Raw genomic sequence first — 25,689 nt, forward strand, 5'->3', positions numbered from 1 at the left:
CCTTAGAAAGGACAGAACCATGTCGATATGAGACTTTGTCAGTTGATAAGACGACGCCTGGATCAGAATATCGTCCAGGTAAGGCACCACTGCAATGCCCTGCGGTCTGAGAACCGCCAGCAGAGACCCTGGAACCTTCATGAAGATCCTGGGTGCCGTGGCCAGCCCGAAAGGTAGAGCCACAAACTGAAAATGTCTGTCCAGAAAGGCAAACCTTAGGAACTGGTGATGATCCTTGTGGATAGGAATGTGCAGATAGGCATCCTTTAAGTCCATGGTAGTCATATATTGACCCTCCTGGATCAATGGAAGAATTGTCCGAATAGTCTCCATCTTGAAGGATGGGACTCTGAGAAACTTGTTTAGACTCTTGAGATCTAAAATGGGTCGAAACGTTCCATCTTTTTTGGGAACCACAAAAAGATTTGAGTAAAACCCCTGCCCCTGTTCCTGTATTGGAACGGGACAAATGACTCCCATAGCGGAGAGGTCTTTTACACAACGTAAGAACGCCTCTCTTTTTATCTGGTCTACAGACAATCGTGAAAGAAGAAACTTTCCCCTTGGGGGGGAATTTTTGAACTCCAGCTGATACCCTTTGGACACAATTTCTAGTGTCCAGGGATCCTGAACGTCTCTTATCCAGGCCTGGACAAAGAAAGTCTGTCCCCAACTAGATCCGGTCCCGTATCGGGGGCCGCCCCTTCATGCTGTCTTGGGAGCAGCAGCGGGCTTCTTGGGTTGTTTACCCTTGTTTTAATCCTGGTTGGGTCTCCAGACGGGCTTGGCTTGTGTAAAATTCCCTTCCTGTTTAGCGGAAGAGGAAGAGGGGACTCCCTTGAAATTTCAAAAGGAACAAAAATTTCTCTGTCTACCCCTCTGCTTAGATGTTTTATCCTGAGGTAGGAGGTGACCCTTACCTCCCGTAATGTCAGAAATGAACTCTTTCAAGTCAGGCCCGAATAGGGTCTTTCCCTTGAAAGGAATAGCCAAAAGTTTGGATTTAGAGAACACATCCGCAGACCAAGATTTTAACCATAAGGCTCTGCGCGCTAAAATGGCAAAAACTTGCATTCTTAGCCGCCAATTTAGCAATCTGAAAGGCGGCATCTGTAAAAAAAGAATTAGCCAGCTTAAGGGCCTTAATTCTATCCATTATTTCCTCTAAATGAGTCTCAGCCTTCAGAGACTCTTCTAAGGCGTCAAACCAAAAGGCAGCCGCAGTTGTGACTGGTACAATGCAGGCCGTCGGTTGCAATAAAAACCCTTGATGAACAAATAGCTTTTTTAGAAGACCCTCCAACTGTTTATCCATAGGGTCTTTGAAAGCACAACTGTCCTCAATAGGGATAGTCGTACGCTTAGCCAGGGTAGATATAGCTCCCTCCACCTTGGGGACCGTTTGCCAAGAATCCTGAACGGTGTCAGCTATAGGGTACATTTTCTTAAAAATAGGGGAAGGTGAAAACGGGATACCCGGTCTTTCGAATTCCCTTGAAATAATTTCTGAAATTCTCTTAGGAACCGGAAAAACATCAGAATAAGAAGGAACCTCTAAGTATTTGTCCATCTTACACAATTTCTCTGGTAGTACCACGATAGAGTCACAGTCGTACAGAGTCAGCAAAACCTCCCGCAACAACAGACGGAGATGTTCAAGCTTAAATATATATATATATATATATATATATATATATCTCGTTATGTTTAAAGAAAAAATATGTGCACAATTTCTTTAATATAACTGTGTACTTGGATTGTATAAACATAAAAAATTAGCAAGCAAAGCCCTTAGCAAGTGATGATTTTCCCGTCACTGTCACCTCAGAAAAAAACAGTAAACTATCAGCCTACCTGCCTCCACCGACTGAGATTGTCTTCCCTTAACCAACGTGCCTAAGACCGCTTGTGCAAGAGTAGAACAAGCGTACTTAGGAGCCGTAATCGCAGCCGGAACACGATCCTCCGGATGTCTCTCTCAGTAACAACTGTGCTGAATCGCGCCAATACCAAGCCCCGCCCCTCGTGGGCATCAGAGCCTGGGAAAAAACAACAACACGCCCATACAGGCCAAAACCCCGGAGTCTAGTAGTGTCAGCTCTGGAACTCTCCCAGCGTCAGCCTTTCCCTTAGTGAAACTCTTTCCATCAATATACTGAAAGAGAATAGCCTGAGTATACACCTAATAGTATAACATCCCAGCGCTTCTAGATTACAGTAGTCATGCTAGAGTGTCTGGATAATATAAGCTCTATGACGGTTCCCATTCTTTTCTTATACTAATGAGGACCGGCATATAGCGACAGGAAGCCTTAATAGCCCCTGACAGCAAGTAAAAGCACAGTCCTTCTGAGCTATGTCACTCCTTTTCTTTATTCCTTTGCAGTGTCAAGCCCCAGAAAAAAAGATTGCACTTACCTTCATGCTGAGGAACAGCATGAGAAATTTCACAGTGTCAAGAGGTCCACTCTTCCTCCTGAGGTCCTGTGAAGATAGAAGGGCCTTAGGTAAAGCTTCTCTAAGACCAACACAGAATAGCAGCATGAATATGGGAGGCACAGAGGGGTTAAACCGCCCCCCCCCCCCCAGTTCCCATAGTCAGAAGTCCAAAGGCTGCTCTGTAGTAAAATAGTACACTTTGGCACCATTTAAAAATAAAAAACTCTTGATTGAAGAATCTAAACTAACACCTCACTTTACCTCTTCCTATCACTAACACAGGCAAAGAGAATGACTGGGGTGGGAAGGAAGGGAGGAGCTATATACACAGCTCTGCTGTGGTGCTCTTTGCCTCCTCCTGCTGACCAGGAGGCGATATCCCATAAGTAAGGATGAAATCCGTGGACTCGTCATATCTTGTAAAAGAAATTGTGAATGGAGTATGTTTATCATATTAAAAATGGGACCAACAATTAAACATTGCCATATGTATTCATGTATGTTGCTTGCTTTTACTAAAAAAAACAACAGTGCGTTCCCACACAAATTGTGCAATAGTAAAATGTCTGAACCAGTGATATGAATTAAAACCGTGCACAAACTCATTAGTAGCTAGTCCTCATTGGTCAGAATCAAGAGAGATAAGCTACAGTAGTTTGTTAGCAGAATATGCAGAGTTGATATATAATTTACTTATATGAACAAATTAATTTATGCCCCTTTAAAAGCCTAGCGCCATGTTTTAAGTATTGGCCCAACATTTTGTTTTGAGGGAGGAAAGCAGAGAGTGGGAAGTGATCTAAAATCTATACTTCCTAATAGCACTATCCAACGGTTTATAATTAAGGACTCACACAATATGTCTAGATAAAAGTTTCCATTAATATTTTATTAGGTAATAAAGATTTCATTCACAATAACAGAAGGCTCTATTGATCCACATAGAAGAGGCTCTTGTGATATGCCCTTCTAATGAGCCTTGCATCAAGTAGCAGGTCAAATACTGGCAAATTAATAGATATGCAACAGTTATGCTGAAGGAGTAATAATTCTATCAACTGGTGAAATGAGATCCCAGCTGGTAATTTATTCCGAATTTCAAAACACAATATATGCAGAACTGACAAAAGATATGTACAATAAATACAAATATAAATATTTTCTCCACTATTAAATCTATGTACTTGGCTTTATGTACTCCTATAACGAATGCTACAAGGAATGTCATTTGGATAAGACAGATTAAAGGGACATGAAACCTACTTCTTTTTTTCCCCTTTCATGATTCAGATAGAACATAAATATTTTAAACAACTTTCACATTTACTTTATTATCAAATCTGCTTCACTGCCTTGTTATCCTTTGCTGGAGAAGCAGCAGTGCACTACTGAGAGCTAGCTGATCACAAGAGACAAATGCAGGCACCAATCACCAGTTCGCTCCCACTAGTGTAGGATATGTGCATATTCTTTTTCAACAATGGATACCAATAAAGTACTTTTGACAATAGAAGTGAATTTAAAAGTGTCTTAAAATAACATGCTATATATCTGAATCATGCAATTTTAATTTTGACTTTCCTATCCATTTAAAAGGACATTCCAGTCACTATTTAAATGCACATAAATGAAATGATATCTTTGAATAGAATTTGCAATATACATGTATCGACAAAAATGATTCTAGTAAAAATTATCCTTGTTTTAGTGTTGCCATTTTTCTCTGCACGTGCATGTGAAGCATAGCTAGATATTCTCAGTGCAGCAGCATTTTAAATAATGCAGCTGATCAGTCTAAATGTAGCCACCAATTAGCAAGCGCTACACAGGTGCTTAACCAAAAATGGGCCGGCTCCTAATATTGCATTCTTGTTTTTTCTAATAAAGATACCAAGAAAACAAAGAATACATTAATAATAGGAGTAAAATAGAAAGTTGCTTAAAATTGCATGCTCTATCTGAATCATTAAAGTTTAACTTTGATTATACTATCCCTTTAGATACACTTCTAAAACAGCTATATAAAAGCTATTACATATATATAACATTACTTTAAAGGGACACTGAACCCAAATGTTTTCTTTCATGATTCAGATAGAGCATGACATTTTAAGAAACTTTCTCATTTACTCCTATTATCAATTTTTATTCGTTCTCTTGCTATCTTTATTTTAAAAGCAGGAATGTAAATCTTAGCAGCCAGCCCATTTTAGGTTCAGCACCATGGATAGCGCTTGTTTAGTGGAGGCTTGCATTTACCCACCAATAAGCAAGCATAACCCCGGTTCTCAACCAAAAATGGGCCGGCTCCTATGCATCAAATTCCTGCTTTTTAAATAAAGATAGCAAGAGAACAAAGAAAAATTGATAATAGGAGTAAATTAGAAAGTTGCTTAAAATTGCATTCTCTATCTGAATCATGAAATAGAAAAATTGAGTTTAGTGTCCCTTTAAGCTTCTGGACAACATAACACTATAATCTGAGCACAAAGGATATGAAAGCATATTAAAAAGGAACAGTCTAGTCAAAATTTAAAAAAACTTTTGTGATTCAGATAGGCCATGCAATTTAAAACAACTTTCCATTTTACTTTTACAATTAAATTTGCTTTGTTCTTTTGTTATTCTTTGTTGAAAGATAAACCTAGGTAGACTCATATGCTTATTTCTAAGCCCTTCAAGCTCACCTCTTATCTCAAAGCATTCAGACAGTTTTTCACAGCTAGAGAGTGCTAGTTCATGTGTGCCATATAGATACCATTGTGCTCACTCCCATGGGGTTAACTAGGACTCAGCACTGATTGGCTAAAATGCAAGTGGCAAAAGAACTGAAATAAGGAGGCAGTCTGCAAAGGCTTAGATACAAGGTAATCACAGAGGTAAAAAGGTATATAAATATAATCATGTTAGTTATGCAAAACTGGGGGTTGGGTAATAAAGGGCTTATCTATCTTTTTAAACAATAACAATTCTGGAGTAGACTGTCTCTTTAAGTGCAAAAACAAACCCACACATTATCAATGTATTAAAGAAGTCAATAGCTATTCTAAGCACTTTACTTTTTTCAGTGTACCAGCTCAATACCATTGTTAGCTTGTTCTATGGTGATTTACCACCCGGGTGCAGGTTCTTTTAGCCCAGTAATGCTTTTCACAGAGTAAAAATACCAGTGCCGAAATACCAGGCAATTCCCCTCTGAACAAGGAACACAGCAACCCCAGACAATCGTTTCGGCCTTCATTGGGCCTCGTCAGTGAGGTGTATCAGTATTCCTCTAAGCACACTGAGCAAGGAGTCCACGTCTTGATTCCCCTTTTTCCCCATAGGGAGACTAAATACACACAGAGAGAAATGCACTCACAGGAACAAACAACTTGCTCAATACCATTGTTAGCCTGTTCTATGGCGATTTACCACCTGGGTGCAGCTACTTTTAGCCCAGTAATGCTTTTTACAGAGTAGAACTTTCCTGTAGTATTTCAGTCTGATGCCGCCTATTCTGGTGAGTCCAGCGCCGAAATACCAGGCATTTCCTCTCTGAACAAGGAACACAGCAACCCCAGATATCCTTAAACCAGGGCTTGGAAAAACCCAGATAGCCACTGGCTCCTAAAATTTTACCCCTGGCTCCTGTACCTGAATTTTACCCCTAGCTCCTATTATATTGTTCTCCATATTTCTATATACAAATACCACTGTCTGGCTCCTAAAAGTATGACTGGCTCCTAAATAGTCTTACGGGCTCCTTAATTTTAAACAAATTTGTCGACCCCTGCCTTTTATTTGCAACGGTTAAAATAAAAAGTGTGAAAAAAAGAATGTTAAATTCCAAGTAGCTGTGCTGCCACTTAATACTACTTAAACTGAACCGTTATAAATGTACAATATATCCTTATCTACTAGGGACTGCAATAAATAACTAATATTTATTAACAGCAAGATTATTATTTACAAATATTTATTATTATTTTTGGGTGCTAGCAATTTACAACGCTTCGTTATTTGCAGGCAAGATCTAATCATATAGTTACTTGCCTTTCTTAAAATAATTTGCACAACAATATGCTTAGTAAACTTACCATTAATTACTATTAATCTATTTTCAGAATCACTTTTAAAAGATGCAATTTCCCTTGCCATTTATTTTATACTATCATGGTAGCAGACAGTAAGCAAAAGTTAAAATTAGCTTTTAAAAAATAGGAGACATAGCTCTAGAAATCCCCTGCTTCACAAACATTTCTGGAATTTTGTTTAAGGAACCATAGTGTAATGCCAAGTCCCTCTGCAGATCCTCGTTGCGTCTCCTACAAGCTCTAGAACAGAAAGTAGCGAGTCACTGTTCCTCAATATTTGGAACACACCGCCCTGGGCACAAGACTAGTGTTATGTTACAGTATCACACGCCCTTCTAGAAAAGTAGCCACACACTTTATGGAAGCTGTCTTTGCAATTGGCCAGTCTGCTCTTCAGTCTGTCTTTATACGTGGGTCCTGTCCTGAATGCAACTAGTTGCTAAACATGCCCATTCCACACTACATAATTGGAACGATCTGTTCCATTAGGGTGTAATCTCTTCGAGCAGGGGCCCTTTCCACACCTGTGTTAATTTGTTGTGTTTAGTCTGTTATATGTGTTTTTATTTCTTTTTTACCACAAATCAGTGCAATTATATAACCCACACTTATGTACTTAGTGGCTTTATAAATAGATGATAATAATACACATTTTATCTAGCTGTAAACTAGAATGACTAAATATTGGCTACTGTCTACAATAGTGGTTCCCAAACGTATTCAGGCCAAAGTGGTTCCATAAAATCACCATCAGTTCCCCACTACACTCACCTTTACAGTGCCAGTAAAACAAAGAATGTTAACTTTCTGTGCAAATGGCTGCGTTCTCCCTTAGTCAAAGAGAATGTAACTATCATAAAAGAAAACTCCTTTAAGGTAAAGAGAAGAGATGCACATTCAGGCGTTTTCATTCACTGCTGAATGCGGAAGTAGGACGCTAGTTTCGGTATTCTGCTCTTCTTGGAGCCGAATACTCTTGTGCAAGTGACACACTCTAAGATCTGGTTTCGCACAGATTCTAGTGCGTTTTACTGGCACAAGAGGATATTCGGCTCTGAAAAGATTGAAATACCGAAAATAGCCTCCTACATCTGCAATCAGCAGTTAATGAAAATGCTGAATGCAAATCTCTAGTAATGAGACGTAAAACTTTATATACAAGGAGAGAAATTATTTTGTTTTAGCCCAAAAAGAAGGAGGAGCCTAGCAGCCTATTACACTCCTTGCCTACTTGATAAACCTATGGCAATGCCTCTTGCATCCCTTGTGCCTATGAGTGCTACCCTTCAGTAATTCCTCATATCAGCTTGTCAATTTTTTTTTAAAATAAAGTAGGTACAGATTTTTTTTATTTATTGTTTACATATTTAAAATGAAAGAATGTACTGTACCTTTTATAGGTCCTACATTCCTGTTCTGAGTAGATGTTCACAAACCAATGTAACACATTTCAGCAGTTCCTTACAATAACAGCCTACAGAAAAGAGAAAAAGAGCAATAAGGTTAGAGATAAAATTATAAAATTAAAACAAACCTGCACATGGGGATATCAGTGGAACTATATTCTCTATATTTTTCATACAGATATCTAAAACTTGTACAAATACAGTAAAGGGACACTGTATACTAGATTTGTTTTTGCATAAATGCTTTGCAGATCATTTTATATAGCCCATCTGGAGTGTTTTTGTAACAATGTATAGTTTTGCTTATTAACATTGTGCTGATTTTCAGACTCCTAAAAAAGCCCCAAAGTATCAGAAGTAGACCCAAGTCTACAGACTCCTGCTTACTCCTTTTTGTGTAATTGGTCTTTTCATATGTAGGGCAGGGGGGAAAGGTCTGCTCTACCTGCTTTCTCAGCCCCTTTCAGTGGGTTTCTCATCCTAACCTCATCAACAGAGCTAAACCGGAAGCTTCCAAGTACATTTTTAAAATGTTTTATACTCAATTTTTAGATCAGTATCTGTGCGTACAGAACACTGTCATATGACTAGCACAGCTATTGGTTTAGAGGTGGAAACGTCATCTCATTGAAAAAAAAAGAAAGAGCTGTGCTGTGTCTAATGGAGCCGCTGAGTTTAGCGAGGAGGCAGCAGCACACAAAAGGCTAAGTTTAGGATCTTATTCATAGATAATAACTATACAATACTGAAAAACGCAGCTGCAAACACGTAAATTTGCAGTTCCACTTTTTTTTCCGTATTTACATACAGCATTATTATAGTTCAATTTCTAGGCTTTATATCTCTGGATCTTATTAGGATATTTTTCCAAAACAATCTATGAATCCTCTGCCACATAACATCCAGCTCCCTGCCAAAGTAGTTAAATGAGGATTACTGCAGCAGTGTTGGCCTTCTCTAAACAAATAAACATTCTCATATCTTCACAAAAAAAATATTAAATAAAAAGTGTGTGTGTGTATATATATATATATATATATATAAAAGAAATAGTTATGCATAATTAAAAAAAAAAAAAATGTTTTCTATATAACTTCGAGGATTTATGTTGTCCCATTTAAAAGTAATTTACCTCTGAAAATTGTGTCTAATTCTCGCCACTGAAAAAGGCAAACCCTGCTACATTTATCTTTCCCTAATTGACTAACAGATGAGAACTGCAAAACAATACACTCTATACTAACAAAATGACTGTGGCTGGCCTCGTTGTCTGGCAAGTGGTGGGTGTAGTGTGGCTACTGAAAAACAATAGCAACAAACGAGACGCTAATTTGTTTTAAAAAATGTTTAGCCTTTGTGAGATACTTTATTCTATAGCAAGCCAACAAAAAAAGTCTCTTGTAAATACAAAGTGCTTACTGTTCCTTTAAACCGTAGCTGCACTATTATATAACTATAATTAAAGGGACATGAAAAAGCAATAACAATCTAATGAGCTAGAGAATTTTATAATTACACTATTGTTAATAATGTGTTTAACCCCCCACGAAAGTCAGCTTCAGACTGGCAATGCACTTTTACTCCTGAGCTAAACACAGCTGGAGATTGGTGGCTATGAATATATGCCACCCCTGATTGGCTCAGCAGCCATATTTAACTCAGCATTGCTGCTCCAGAACTGCCATTACATGGGTTAAACACAGTTATAAGCTAGCAATAGTGCTTTAATAAAATGATCACATTAGACCATTTTCTTTTTTTTTCATTTTTAATGTCCCTTTTAAGTTTAAAATGTTAACTTTAAAATTATCCAAGTAACTCTGCTCAGACCTTTAATTCAAAAGATGAGGTGTCAGAAATTGTACACATTGGGTGTTCTTCTTTAAAAGGGCAAAATCATTTGCAGAACTAAAAAGCCAGCATTCATACTGAAGTTGCATGAAGTGTGAATCGCAAATAAAACATATGCTGCTTTGAAGGACAAGCAAAAAAGCTTTGGCTTCAGGAAAAACCAAAAGAATTTTGTATACAAACCAAAGTCTCCCTCATTCAAAAGGGCTTCAGTATACGAACAGGGAAAATGCAGCCAGTAAGCAACACTACGGCTCTTCCTGAATGGGTTTGTGATCTCCCAAGCTTAGCAGTGTGTCTGCTGTCAAAATCTCAACAGACTGGAGCTCCCTTAAGAGAGCCAAGGGGGGATATTTATCAAAGCCTCAACTTTGTTGCATTCGCGGATCTCAATACGCTCTCCATATTTATAAAAAAAAGCCGGCAAAAAGACACGCACCAAGTACGGGGCGATGAGCATAGGACTGTTGTTAACTAGCAGTCATCAATCTCAAGTCTATTCGGCTTTTAACCAACTTCATTTATACCCTGTCACTAAACGCCGCCACTATACTAAAATGTTTAACCCCCTATCCCGCCGCTCCCAGACCCCGCTGCAACCTAAATAATGTTATTAACTCCTATCCCGCCCCTCCCGGACCCTGATGCAACCTAAATAATGTTATTAACCCCTATCCTGCCGCTCCCGGACCTAGCCGCAACCTAAATAAAGTTATTAACTCCTATCCCGCCGCCACTAAATAAACGTATTAACCCCTAAACCTCTGGCCTCCCACATAACTACCACTAACTAAACCTATTAACCCCTAAACCTAACAAGCCGCTAACCTTAAAATTACAATATCCCAATCTTAAAATAAATTTAAGCTTACCTGTAGAATTAAAATAAACAATTTTAAAATATTAACCTACCCTAACTATTATCCTACAATGAAATTAAACTAGCAATTAAACTAAATTACATATTAAAAAACTCTAACCCTACTAAAATTATTTAAATCTACTATTAAACCTTATTACAAATGACTAAATTACAAAAAAAATTAAACACTAAATTACCAAAAAATTTAAACGCTAAGTTACAAAAAATAAAAAACACTAAATTACGAAAAAAAAAAACACATTGTAAAAATAAAAAAGAATTATACCTAATCTAATAGCCCTATCAAAATAAAAAGCCCCCCCCCCAAAAAAAATAAATAAATAAAATAAAAACCCTAGCCTACAATAAACTACCAATGGCCCTTAAAAGGGCCTTTTGTGGGGCATTGCTCCAAAGAAATCAGCTCTTTTACCTTAAAAAAAAAATACCCCCAACAGTAAAACGAACCACCCAACCCCTCCAAATAAAAAAAACCCTATCTAAAATCACATATGTTAGTCTGATTAATACAGTTTAGAAGTACAGTATTTGTTCAATAGGCCCATGTTTTAAAATAGTGCTTGACAAATTTGTTTAAATTTTAGGAGCCAATTAGAATATTTAGGAGCTAGACAGTTGGATTTGTATAAAGATATTTGGAGAATAACCCAAAAAGTTAGGAGCCAGGGGTAAAATTCTAGTAGCCAGTGGCCCCAAGGCTCCTGAGTTTGTCAAGCCCTGTAATTTAAAAAGGTTTCAACATGCTGTGCTCTCCCTTTTGAACAGAAGAAAATCTTCCAATACTCCTTTACTCAGTTGAATTAATCACATTAAATCACATTTCATATTAAGAAAGAAGCTCCTGTTTGTATCACTGTACATATATTGATATATAATGATACTAATATGTTTATCATACAGGGTTTAAATCTATCAGTCTGGGGTAACCAAGCATACCTCATTAAAAATGGCCCTGGTGACCTTAACAATAAGAGATATGTGTTGTAGTTGGCACATCTATTATAAAAGTCTGTCACAATATGAAACCCTAAGTAAAATGTAACTATTAAAAAAATATATATATTTGTAGGACTTTAGATACATTGTTTAATACATGGATACATTAAAAGGGATAGTCTAGTCAAAATTAAAAACTTTCATGATTCAGATAGAGCATGCAATTTTAAGCAACTTTCTAATTTACTCCTATCATCAAAACTATTGCTGATTGGTGGCTACATTTAGACACCAATCAGCAAGCGATACCCAGTTGCTGAACCAAAAATGGGCCAGCTCCTAAGCTTACATTCTTGCTTTTTTAAATAAAGATACCAAGAGAACGAAGAACACTGAGGATAGGAGTAAATTAGAAATGTGCTTAAAATTGCATGATCTACATGTGAAAAAAAATTGGGTTTCATGTCCCTTTGGCCTTTTAGAATACAGGTGCACATTATGTTTTTCTTCTTATGCAGAGCTGTTGAACAATTTTTTTATATCAAAATATGCATCTACTGCTAATTTTTTAAACTAGCACTGTTTGTACAAGTTCCACACACCCACATAAATATACAACAGCAGGAACAAATTAAACAAGCCAGTTGCAGACAAAAGTTCCTCCACAGGAAGTGACAAATTTAAAATAAAAATTATGGAGTCTACCAAACCCGAATAAAAAGCCAGTGCACGTATAAAGAATAATCTATAAAGGTAGGAAACAGACATTCTTTTGCCAATTTATACTGTTAGCTGAACAGTTGTTCAGAGAAGCAGTATGTGTGTGTCGCAAATGGCGATAGGAATGGCGAGTGTGAGATTGTAGTGGAATATGGAGGAGCCAACAAGAAACCTCACATGTTTTATGGCCTAGGCAAATATACGTTATATACAGAACAATGTAGTAACAAAAATAAAAATATCTATATTTTAAAACAGAAATGGGCTAAATAATAGTTTTGACATATATGAATAGTAAGTAGGTGAACAACAAATTTAAGCTCCCAAATTTTTGGTCTGGCTACTAGATTAGATCCTGTAGATTGTAAGCTCTCCTCTAGTATCTCTTGTTTTGTGTGTTATCTATGTATCTGATTTCTTCTTTTTTTACCATGAACTTATGTTCGTGTTCCCCATATACATAAACACTAAGGAATTTGTTGATATTTCACAAAAATAAATGTAAAATATAAATAATTTTTATACATATATTGACTGTAGGTAGTAAACAAATTAGATGGTGCAAGAGATGATAGAACAAATAGTATATACCATGAATACTGTGTAAGATATCAGGATATCCTAAACATAAAATAGGGTAAAGATGAAAATAAGAAGATCTATAGTTTTTACGCGACATAGGAAAAAAAACACAAGATTATGTGGAATATTTTTATTTTATTTTTAAAATTAACCCTTAAGGCATCAGTTTAATTAAAAAAAAGTGGCTAGGTTTAGTGTTGTTCACACAACAAACGCTTAGTTTTACGCAATTTTGTTTATGTAAATACGACGTAGAACATCCCTGACAATAAAACAAAAAACGGAAAGGAAGAACAAAAAAAGAAAGGAATTTGGAATATGCAGTCTAATTGTTCTCTTGCTTGCTATACAAAAACATATATGGAAACAATACAGAGAAAAATAAGCTTTTGTGTTAAGAGGATTAGTAATGTTATATGTCTAGAATGATACAGTAACTCAATGTGTAGAGCCTCTGATGAAAAAGGTTTATGAGAACTGTAGTAGAGGTTATTTTTACAGAAAAATGTTGTGGATCCAAGGAAAAGTCACTGTGCAGAGATGACACACTATGATAAAATAATCCAAACTAATTGCCCAAAGACTCCAATGAATATACAGAAGGCCAAAGGTTGTAGGCAGATGTAAACTTAGTAGGCAAGTTGTTTTTTTAAAGGGACAGCCTACAATAGAATTGTTATTGTTTTAAAACACACAATCCCTTTATTACCCATTCCCCGGTTTTGCATAACCATCTGACAGCCCCCCTGATCACATGACTGTATTATCTATTGACTTGCATTTAGTACTGTGTTGTGCTAAATCTTAAAGGGCCAGTAAACCTAGCAAATAATGTTATATAAATTATATAACATTAGCTTAGCGCCAGATTTCTAAAGTGAAGGGTTAAATAGATATCTCGCAAAGAAAATAGAACGCCGCTCCTGGCTCTACTGAGCGGGTCTGTTTTGTTTTTCTAAGCGCATCTTTGCAAGCTGTCTAATCACAGCCGGCCCGATCGCGCTATTAAACTCAATGTAGCTCGCACTATGTGCAGAATTATATTAAACATTATTTGCTAGGTTTACTGGCCCTTTAAGTAACTCCCCAGGGATGCACACATTGTTATCTATATGGCCCACATGAACTAGAAGTCTCCCGTTGTGAAAAGCTAATAGAAGAGCATGTGATAAGAGGCGGTTTGCAGTGGTTTACAAATAGACAGAAATTTAGAGGTTTAGATGTTATAAAGTATTTTAATATAAAAATGTTAGTTGTGCAAAGCTGGGGAATGGGTAGTAAAGGCATTATCTATCTTTTTTAAACAATAACCATTTTAGTGTAGACTGTCCCTTTAAGAGTCACTGTGAAAGTGAGAAAAAAATATTACAGGATCCAACACTCTTAAAGATTAGATTTTTTAAATTTAGTATTAATATCATCATTAATATTGATAACAATAATCATAATAGTAATAGCAGAATAAATACTAGAAATAAAAAAATACCTCCTACCTGACTCATAAAAAGTGCAGTCTGACTCTCCACCCATGGGATTACATTTATCTTCAGCAAACAAATACTCAATGTGTTTTATTTGTGAGTTTGGCTGCAGGTATTTCAATGACGCACCAGCGTTTAAAGCATTACACTCATTTTAATTTAAGATTAGAACATCACAAAGTTTGGCTTATAAGAGAAAAAGTAAAAACTAAAGTCTTTATGTTGGTTCCCAAATAAATTGGCAAGATGAGTAGCGCTTTCTCCTGGTTATACGGCAGTTACATCACAGCTTTGGAGACAAAACATTGACCTGTCCTGGCCACAGGAGAGCAGTGCCTGTCCAGTTCCTGTTTGTAGAAGCTCAGATAAGGCGACGCATACACAAAGGTGACGCTGTTTTAAAGGGACAGCTAACAAAACCAAAATGCTTGAATGCATTCTTTTCTTATAACACTACTGCTGGCATAGACCTATGTATTTAACCTCCGCAAAGGGCTTAGACATCGCTGAATTAAACTGCAGATAGGAAATGCGCTGCGGCTCTAGAGCTGAACACAGCAGGTGATTGGCGTAACTAACTGTATATACTACTCAAAATTAGAATATGGTACAAATATGCAAGGTTAAAAAGAGACAGTACACTCAATGTTTCAGTATTTAGATAGCACAATGCTATTTTAAACAACTTTCCAATTGACTTCAATCATCTAATTTGCTTTGTTCTCATGGAATAAGTTGTTGAAAATCATACGTATGTAAGCCCAGGAGCAGCAATGCACTACTAGAAGCCAGCTGATGATTGCTGGAGGCACACATATGTCCCTTTACTGGCTGATCCCAGGTATTCAGCCAACTCCCAGTAGTGCATTACTGCTCCTTAAACAAAAGATACCAAGTGAATGAAGCAAATTATTAATAGACATAAATTGGAAAAAAAATTAAATTTGTATGCTCTATCTGAATCATGAAAAGTAATTAAAAAGGGGAGTGAATCCCAATTTGTTTCTAATGAGAAGAATAGAACTTTTTTCTTTACATACCAATTGTTTTTTGTGCAGTGCTACTGAGGGCCACATAAAATCTTCAGGAGGACAAGATGGGTCCCAGCCCTAATCTATTAGTGCATATTCATACTGCAGAAGTATGTCCTCCTAAACTATTGATTCTCCTCAAAATGATACAGTATATGGTCTATTCCTTAAAAAAAAAAAAAAGTTTAACACACATCAACTTGTACCACCTATTTGTCACACATGGGTGAGCATTTCATTGTGATCCTATTGTACTGCTCCTCTCTCCCGACTCATTATTATCAAGACCCAGCCACATGACTCATTTAAACAGCTGATATTATATAGAAGAACTGGCTCCTCACTTTTGCATCTGGCTGATTACTGTTATTTCTGGGAAGAGACAATGTTAATGTTTCTGGGTCTATTTTCACATGTAGTTTTGTGACATCTGTACAGGAATAACCATCAACCTGTTTGTGTTTTGTTCATGGACCCTCCAAATGTAAAAAAAAGTGCAATATTGTTCTTCATTTGAAAAGGTTGTACTTCTCAGCTATACACAAAAGATGACATAATGCTATTTCAAGCACAAACAAAAACCACAACTGTATATACATTGAAAAAGATTCACTGATCCATGTTTGTTGACTATTTCTATTATTACGAAAATACACACTTTTGTGCCAAAAGTAACAAAACCAGTATTATCACACCAGACCTCCAACAAAGAGGTAAAAGCATGAATGCAATGACATATACAGAGTTCTGGGTCATTTAGACACAGAAGCATATTGTTAATAAAACTGTACACATGACCTCTGATTAAAAGAACAAGCTATTTTGTTTATATGATATCTCCCAGTGAATCTAATAAGTACTGTATTTAAAAAGGACTGTAGAATGTAAAATAAAGAGGAGTTTATTTTGGTTTCCTTGTCCTCTGTATCATGTGACAGCCTTCAGCCAATCACAGAGCCATATAATTTTATACTGTGAACTCTTGCACGTGTACAGTAGGAGCTGGTGCCCCAAAGCTTGTATATAAAAAGAAGTCAATTGGAAACTTTTTAAACTCATGCTCTGTCTGAACTGTGGCAGTTTAAATAGGGACTTCAGTTGCCCTTTAACATGGGTGCAGTAAAATAATATTAAAAGCTACTGATTCCAGTTAAACAAAATATTTGATCTACAAAAGTGGTAAAACAATCTTATTATTCAAAGGTATAGTTAATCTATCAGCTCCAGGCAAAGTTAAAGGGACATGAAACCCAAATTTTTTCTTTCATGATTGAGATAGAGAATACGATTTTAAACAACTTTCCAATTTACTTCTATTATTTAATTTGCTTTATTCTCTTGTTATTCTTTGCTAAAATGTGTATCTATGAAAGCTCAGGAGCAGCAGAGAACCTAGGCTCTAGCTGCTGATTGGTGGCTGCATATATATATCGATTGTCATTGGCTCACCCATGTGTTTAGTTAGAAACCAGTAGTGCATTGCAGCTCCTTCACCAAATGATACCAAGAGAATAAAATAAATTAAATAATAGAAGAAGTAAATGAAAAAGTTTTTTTACAATTGTATTCTCTATCTGAATCATAAAAGAATATTTTTGGGTTTCATGTGCCTTTAAGGTGCAATGCTGATAAGTGTTCCGATAGTTGAACTAGATCACAGTATTTCAATGGTTATGGTTAGCATTTTTTAATTACTCTTCTTTTGACTCAAGGATCGGGAACAGGATGTTGGTTTAAAACTTTGATACTGCAATTAAAATGGATTAAATTAGCTTTGTCACACATCATTCCCTAACTCACCTCAGCAGGGTAGCCTTGTCTAAAGCAGTAACAAAGCTGGATTGGCTTTTACTATTAAAGCAAGTGGTAGATGGAGTTTAGCTATCCAAAAGTAAATGCGGCAAACAGTGTTAAAGGGACACTGAACCCAATTTTTTCCTTTTGCAATTCAGATAGAGCATGACATTTTAAGCAACTTTCTAATTTATTCCTATCATCAAATTTTCTTCATTCTCTTGATGTCTTTATTTGAAATGCACGAATGTGAGTTTAGATGCCGGCCCATTTTTGGTGAACAACCTGGGTTGTTCTTGCTGATTGGTGGATAAATTCATCCACCAATAAAAAAGTGCTGTCCAGAGTCTGAACCAAAAAAAACCCCCAAAAAGCTTAGATGCCTTCTTTTTCAAATAAAGATAGCAAGAGAACAAAAAAAATTTGATAATAGGAGTAAATTAGAAAGTTGCTTAAAATTGCATGCTCTATTTGAACCATGAAATAAATTTTTTTGGGGTTCAGTGTCCCTTTAAATGTACTCAGAAATATTTCACACTTGATTAGTTTGTTTACTTCTTAGAACACTACACAAAAATCTTGCAAGTACAAGGTGTCTTATGTCAAAATGAAATACCACTTTACTTTAGCATGACAAACAAAATGTACAATCGGCATTCATTTCCCCAGCTTTTCTAATGATTTGCCTGTAAAAATTGTTTTTGTACTTTCTCCAGGAAGTCTGTGATATATACACCAGTGGTGTTTGCTGAACCCCGATACACGCTACACAGTGATTGCTTACATCAGCAAAGGCAGTAAAATAAACAATAAACTTAAAAGTCTGTTCAACGAATGTATAACTTGCTAGTAAAATAGCATGCTATATTTTGTATGCAGACCTTTATGCATTACAATGTTAAATAATAATCATCTATAATAATACTTGGAAGTCTATTTAATTTAGAAATGTGCTTGATTAATAGATGCAATTATACCTCTCCCAGACAAAGGACCATTAAATACAGTATATATGCATAATCACCAAATGTATAGTGAAAAAAAGACAATGCAATAACAGTCTGCATTTCAGGGTTTTTTTTCCCTGACAATTTGGAAAATTAGTTAAATTTTCTTTTCCTCTATATCATGTGACAGACAATCACAAATGCATATATGTATATACTGTGAATTCTCGCAGATGCTCAGCAGGAGCTGATGCCTCAGAAAGTGTGCATATTTTGATAATGCAAGTTTAGAAAAAAATACAATTGGAAAGTTTGGGTTTTTTTTTATTGCATGCTCTTATCTGTAAAAATAAAGTTTAATTTTAGGCTTTAGCGCCCCTTTAAAGTCAATGTTCTTCCCTGGACATTTTTATGAGGTGCACCGCCCGGCTAAAACTTCAGCCAATACTAACATAAAAAATAAGCTAATTTAAAAAACAAAAAAACAAAAAAAATTTAATGCACAAATTATCATTAAAATACATTTATGTTCAATTATTCAATTAATTTGTGCTTTGCATAGCAGAAAATTATACAATAGAAAATATTACACTGCCCCCACCTGGCAAAATTTTCCATTTAGAACACAAACTGTAACAAAGGAAATTCAATGCAGATGTAAAGCTGCATCACGCTGCAGATTTGTGGCCGCAGTTGCATTTTTGTGCATGAATCGCTGGAATTGAATTTTTTTTTCTTTCTTCAAAATTAACTTTTTGCTGCCTACACTTTAAAGAAATCCCTATTTATCTACCCCTACCAATAAGGATGCACTCCATACAGACAATATACGACACACCTGCTAGTTAAAAAGGAACATGAAACCCAAAAATTGTCTTTCATGATTCAGATAGAGAACACAATTTATGCTTGCCAGATAAACTCATTTCCTTCCTGGCAGGGAGAGTCCACAACTTCATTCCTTACTGTTGGGAAATACACCACCTGGCCACCAGGAGGAGGCAAAGACACCCCAGCCAAAGGCTTAAAATATCCCTTTCATTTCCCCTATCCCCCAGTCATTCTGCCAAGGAAACAAGGAAAAGTAGGAGAAACATCAGGGTATAAAAACATAAAAAAGGAAGCCGCCCATCAAAAAAAAAAAAAAAAAATGCAGGGAGAGTCCACGACTTCATTTCTTACTGTTGGGAAAACTATACCCAAGCTCCAGAGGACACTGAATGAATAATGGGAGGGAACAGGAAAAAAAAAAAGAGGCGAACCCTATTCTGAGGGCACCACAGCCAGCAAAACTTTTCTCCTGAAAGCTGCTGCAGCCAAAGCAAACATATCAAACTTGTAAAATTTAGAAAAAGTGTGTAAGGAAGACCAGGTAGCCGCCTTACAAATCTGATCTATTGAGGCTTCATTCTTAAAAGCCCAAGAGGAAGCCACTGCTCTAGTGGAATGAGCCGTTATCCTCTCAGGAGGCTATCGCCCCGCTGTCTCATAACCTAAGCGGATGACACTCCTCAACCAGAAAGATAGAGAAGTCGTAGTAGCCATTTGCCCCTTACGCTTCCCCATATAGATGACAAAGAGGAAGTTTGTCTGAATTCCTTAGTAGCCTGAAGATAGAACTTCGAAGCACAAACTAAATCTAGATTGTGGAGCAAACGTTCCTTCTCTGAAGAAGGATTAGGACACAAGGAAGGAGCAACAATTTCTTGATTAATGATACAATTCAACACCACCTTAGGGAGGAACAGTTTAGTGCGTAAAACCGCCTTATCAGCATGAAAAAACAGTTAAGGGGGGTATCACATTGCGAAGCAGAAATCTCAGAAACTCTGCACACAGAGGCAAGTGTCAACAAAAAAAGAACCTTCCAAGATAACAATTTAATGTTAACTGGTAACAGTATGCATAGGCTCAAACAGAGCCTGCTGCAAAACACTAAGAACAAGATTGAGGCTCCAAGTCTGAGTCCCAGATCTAAACACGGGATCCTAGTCAGAGACTTAACAAAAGGACTGCACATCTGGAAGCTCAGCCAATCTTTTGTGCAATAACACCGACAGAGCTGATATCTGTCCATTCAGGAAACTAGCAGATAGGCCCTTTTCCAGTCCATCCTGGAGAAAAGATAAAATTCTGGCATCCTTAACCTTATGCCAGGAAAAGTCATGCTCTTCACACCAGTACAAGTAAGTCCTCCACACTTTATGGTAAATACGAGTAACTGGCTTACGAGCTTGAACCAGAGTGTCGACAACACTCTCAGAAAACAGAATTTATGTTTACCTGATAAATTACTTTCTCCAACGGTGTGTCCGGTCCACGGCGTCATCCTTACTTGTGGGATATTCTCTTCCCCAACAGGAAATGGCAAAGAGCCCAGCAAAGTTGGTCACATGATCCCTCCTAGGCTCCGCCTTCCCCAGTCATTCGACCGACGTAAAGGAGGAATATTTGCATAGGAGAAATCATATGATACCGTGGTGACTGTAGTTAAAGAAAATAAATCATCAGACCTGATTAAAAAACCAGGGCGGGCCGTGGACCGGACACACCGTTGGAGAAAGTAATTTATCAGGTAAACATAAATTCTGTTTTCTCCAACATAGGTGTGTCCGGTCCACGGCGTCATACTTACTTGTGGGAACCAATACCAAAGCTTTAGGACACGGATGATGGGAGGGAGCAAATCAGGTCACCTAGATGGAAGGCACCACGGCTTGCAAAACCTTTCTCCCAAAAATAGCCTCAGAAGAAGCAAAAGTATCAAATTTGTAAAATTTAGTAAAAGTGTGCAGTGAAGACCAAGTCGCTGCCTTACATATCTGATCAACAGAAGCCTCGTTCTTGAAGGCCCATGTGGAAGCCACGGCCCTAGTGGAATGAGCTGTGATTCTTTCAGGAGGCTGCCGTCCGGCAGTCTCATAAGCCAATCTGATGATGCTTTTAAGCCAAAAAGAGAGAGAGGTAGAAGTTGCTTTTTGACCTCTCCTTTTACCAGAATAAACAACAAACAAGGAAGATGTTTGTCTGAAATCCTTTGTAGCATCTAAATAGAATTTTAGAGCACGAACTACATCCAAATTGTGCAACAAACGTTCCTTCTTTGAAACTGGATTCGGACACAAAGAAGGCACGACTATCTCCTGGTTAATGTTTTTGTTAGAAACAACTTTCGGAAGAAAACCAGGTTTAGTACGCAAAACCACCTTATCTGCATGGAACACCAGATAAGGAGGAGAACACTGCAGAGCAGATAACTCTGAAACTCTTCTAGCAGAAGAAATTGCAACCAAAAACAAAACTTTCCAAGATAATAACTTGATATCAACGGAATGTAGGGGTTCAAACGGAACCCCCTGAAGAACTGAAAGAACTAAATTGAGACTCCAAGGAGGAGTCAAAGGTTTGTAAACAGGCTTGATTCTAACCAGAGCCTGAACAAAAGCTTGAACATCTGGCACAGCCGCCAGCTTTTTGTGAAGTAAAACAGATAAAGCAGAAATCTGTCCCTACAAAGAACTTGCAGATAATCCTTTCTCCAAACCTTCTTGAAGAAAGGATAGAATCTTAGTAATTTTTATCTTGTTCCATGGGAATCCTTTAGATTCACACCAACAGATATATTTTTTCCATATTTTATGGTAGATTTTTCTAGTTACAGGCTTTCTGGCCTGAACAAGAGTATCAATGACAGAATCTGAGAACCCTCGCTTTGATAAAATCAAGCGTTCAATCTCCAAGCAGTCAGTTGGAGTGAGACCAGATTCGGATGTTCGAACGGACCTTGAACAAGAAGGTCCTGTCTCAAAGGTAGCTTCCATGGTGGAGCCGATGACATATTCACCAGGTCTGCATACCAAGTCCTGCGTGGCCACGCAGGAGCTATCAAGATCACCGATGCCCTCTCCTGATTGATCCTGGCTACCAGCCTGGGGATGAGAGGAAACGGTGGGAATACATAAGCTAGGTTGAAGGTCCAAGGTGCTACTAGTGCATCTACTAGAGTCGCCTTGGGATCCCTGGATCTGGACCCGTAGCAAGGAACCTTGAAGTTCTGACGAGAGGCCATCAGATCCATGTCTGGAATGCCCCACAATTGAGTTATTTGGGCAAAGATTTCCGGATGGAGTTCCCACTCCCCCGGATGAAATGTCTGACGACTCAGAAAATCCGCTTCCCAATTTTCCACTCCTGGGATGTGGATTGCAGACAAGTGGCAGGAGTGAGTCTCCGCCCATTGAATGATTTTGGTCACTTCTTCCATCGCCAGGGAACTCCTTGTTCCCCCCTGATGGTTGATATACGCAACAGTCGTCATGTTGTCTGATTGAAACCGTATGAATTTGGCCTTTGCTAGCTGAGGCCAAGCCTTGAGAGCATTGAATATCGCTCTCAGTTCCAGAATATTTATCGGGAGAAGAGATTCTTCCCGAGACCAAAGACCCTGAGCTTTCAGGGGTTCCCAGACCGCGCCCCAGCCCACCAGACTGGCGTCGGTCGTGACAATGACCCACTCTGGTCTGCGGAAGCTCATCCCCTGTGACAGGTTGTCCAGGGTCAGCCACCAACGGAGTGATTCTCTGGTCCTCTGATCTACTTGTATCGTCGGAGACAAGTCTGTATAATCCCCATTCCACTGACTGAGCATGCACAGTTGTAATGGTCTCAGATGAATTCGCGCAAAAGGAACTATGTCCATTGCCGCGACCATCAAACCTATTACTTCCATGCACTGCGCTATGGAAGGAAGAAGAACAGAATGAAGTACTTGACAAGAGTTTAGAAGTTTTGATTTTCTGGCCTCTGTCAGAAATATCCTCATTTCTAAGGAGTCTATTATTGTTCCCAAGAAGGGAACTCTTGTTGACGGAGATAGAGAACTTTTTTCTACGTTCACTTTCCACCCGTGAGATCTGAGAAAGGCCAGGACAATGTCCGTATGAGCCTTTGCTTGTGGTAGGGACGACGCTTGAATCAGTATGTCGTCCAAGTAAGGTACTACTGCAATGCCCCTTGGTCGTAGCACCGCTAGAAGGGACCCTAGTACCTTTGTGAAAATTCTTGGAGCAGTGGCTAATCCGAATGGAAGTGCCACAAACTGGTAATGCTTGTCCAGAAAGGCGAACCTTAGGAACCGATGATGTTCCTTGTGGATAGGAATATGTAGATACGCATCCTTTAAATCCACCGTGGTCATGAATTGACCTTCCTGGATGGTAGGAAGAATTGTCCGAATGGTTTCCATTTTGAACGATGGAACCTTGAGAAATTTGTTTAGGATCTTGAGATCTAAGATTGGTCTGAATGTTCCCTCTTTTTTGGGAACTATGAACAGATTGGAGTAGAATCCCATCCCTTGTTCTCCTAATGGAACAGGATGAATCACTCCCATTTTTAACAGGTCTTCTACACAATGTAAGAATGCCTGTTTTTTTATGTGGTCTGAAGACAATTGAGACCTGTGGAACCTCCCCCTTGGGGGTAGCTCCTTGAATTCCAGAAGATAACCTTGGGAGACTATTTCTAGCGCCCAAGGATCCAGAACATCTCTTGCCCAAGCCTGAGCGAAGAGAGAAAGTCTGCCCCCCACCAGATCCGGTCCCGGATCGGGGGCCAACATCTCATGCTGTCTTGGTAGCAGTGGCAGGTTTCTTGGCCTGCTTACCTTTGTTCCAGCCTTGCATTGGCCTCCAGGCTGGCTTGGTTTGAGAAGTATTACCCTCTTGCTTAGAGGATGTAGAACTTGGGGCTGGTCCGTTTCTGCGAAAGGGACGAAAATTTGGTTTATTTTTAGCCTTAAAAGACCTATCCTGAGGAAGGGCGTGGCCCTTACCCCCAGTGATATCTGAAATAATCTCTTTCAAGTCAGGGCCAAACAGCGTTTTCCCCTTGAAAGGTATGTTAAGCAATTTGTTCTTGGAAGACGCATCCGCTGACCAAGATTTTAGCCAAAGCGCTCTGCGCTCCACAATTGCAAACCCCGAATTTTTCGCCGCTAATCTAGCCAATTGCAAAGTGGCGTCTAAAGTAAAAGAGTTAGCCAATTTAAGAGCATGAATTCTGTCCAAAATCTCCTCATAAGAAGAATCTTTATTGAGCGACTTTTCTAGTTCATCAAACCAGAAACACGCTGCTGTAGTGACAGGAACAATGCATGAAATTGGTTGTAGAAGGTAACCTTGCTGAACAAACATCTTTTTAAGCAAACCCTCTAATTTTTTATCCATAGGATCTTTGAAAGCACAACTATCTTCTATAGGGATAGTAGTGCGTTTGTTTAGGGTAGAAACCGCCCCCTCGACCTTGGGGACTGTCTGCCATAAGTCCTTTCTGGGGTCGACCATAGGAAACAATTTCTTAAATATAGGGGGAGGGACAAAAGGTATGCCGGGCCTTTCCCATTCTTTGTTTACAATGTCCGCCACCCGCTTGGGTATAGGAAAAGCTTCGGGGGGCCCCGGGACCTCTAGGAACTTGTCCATCTTACATAATTTCTCTGGAATGACCAAATTGTCACAATCATCCAGAGTAGATAACACCTCCTTAAGCAGAGCGCGGAGATGTTCCAATTTAAATTTGAATGTAATCACATCAGGTTCAGCTTGTTGAGAAATTTTCCCTGAATCTGAAATTTCTCCCTCAGACAAAACCTCCCTGGCCCCCTCAGACTGGTGTAGGGGCATGTCAGAACCATTATCATCAGCGTCCTCATGCTCTTCAGTATTTTCTAAAACAGAGCAGTCGCGCTTTCGCTGATAAGTGGGCATTTTGGCTAAAATGTTTTTGATAGAATTATCCATTACAGCCGTTAATTGTTGCATAGTAAGGAGTATTGGCACACTAGATGTACTAGGGGCCTCCTGTGTGGGCAAGACTGGCGTAGACAAAGGAGGGGATGATGCAGTACCATGCTTACTCCCCTCACTTGAGGAATCATCTTGGGCATCATTTTCTCTAAATTTTTTAAACACCAAAAAACTCTAAGCCATCTCCGTGGAGATGTTGCCTGTACAACGGCAAAGAGAATGACTGGGGAAGGCGGAGCCTAGGAGGGATCATGTGACCAGCTTTGCTGGGCTCTTTGCCATTTCCTGTTGGGGAAGAGAATATCCCACAAGTAAGGATGACGCCGTGGACCGGACACACCTATGTTGGAGAAAACCCTCTCTTGGCTAAGACTAAGTGTTCAATCTCCACGCAGTCGGCCTCAGAGAATCTAGATTTTGATGAACAAAGGGACCCTGTATCAGCAGATCTCTGCGACAAGGTAACCTCCACTGAGGAAATGAGGACATCCCCACCAGATCCACAAACCACGTTCTTCGCGGCCATGACTGAACAATCAGAAACACAGATGCTCGCTCCTGCTTGATGCGAGCCCCCACACAAGGGAGAAGCGGTAATGAAGGAAAAATATATACGAGTCTGAACCTCCATGGTACTGATAGGGCATCTATCAAGTCCCTCAACCTCGACCCGCACCTTGGTAGCTTGGTATTGAGGTGGACGCCATGAGCTCTATCTCCTGTGTCCCCCAATCGCT

At 38.6% G+C, this 25,689-nt stretch overlaps 1 protein-coding gene across 1 annotated transcript in view; it reads right to left on the reverse strand.

Annotated features, from left to right (window-relative positions):
• Nucleotides 1-25,689, reverse strand: part of LUZP1 (leucine zipper protein 1) — a 309,455-nt gene that overhangs the window by 145,304 nt on the left and 138,462 nt on the right. Inside the window, exon 2 of the mRNA XM_053707205.1 lies at nt 7,907-7,989. The gene's annotated coding sequence lies outside the window, so the exon portion shown is untranslated. The remainder of the gene's footprint in view (nt 1-7,906; nt 7,990-25,689) is intronic.

Source organism: Bombina bombina, chromosome 3, assembly GCF_027579735.1.
Source record: "Bombina bombina isolate aBomBom1 chromosome 3, aBomBom1.pri, whole genome shotgun sequence".
Taxonomy (NCBI): domain Eukaryota; kingdom Metazoa; phylum Chordata; class Amphibia; order Anura; family Bombinatoridae; genus Bombina; species Bombina bombina.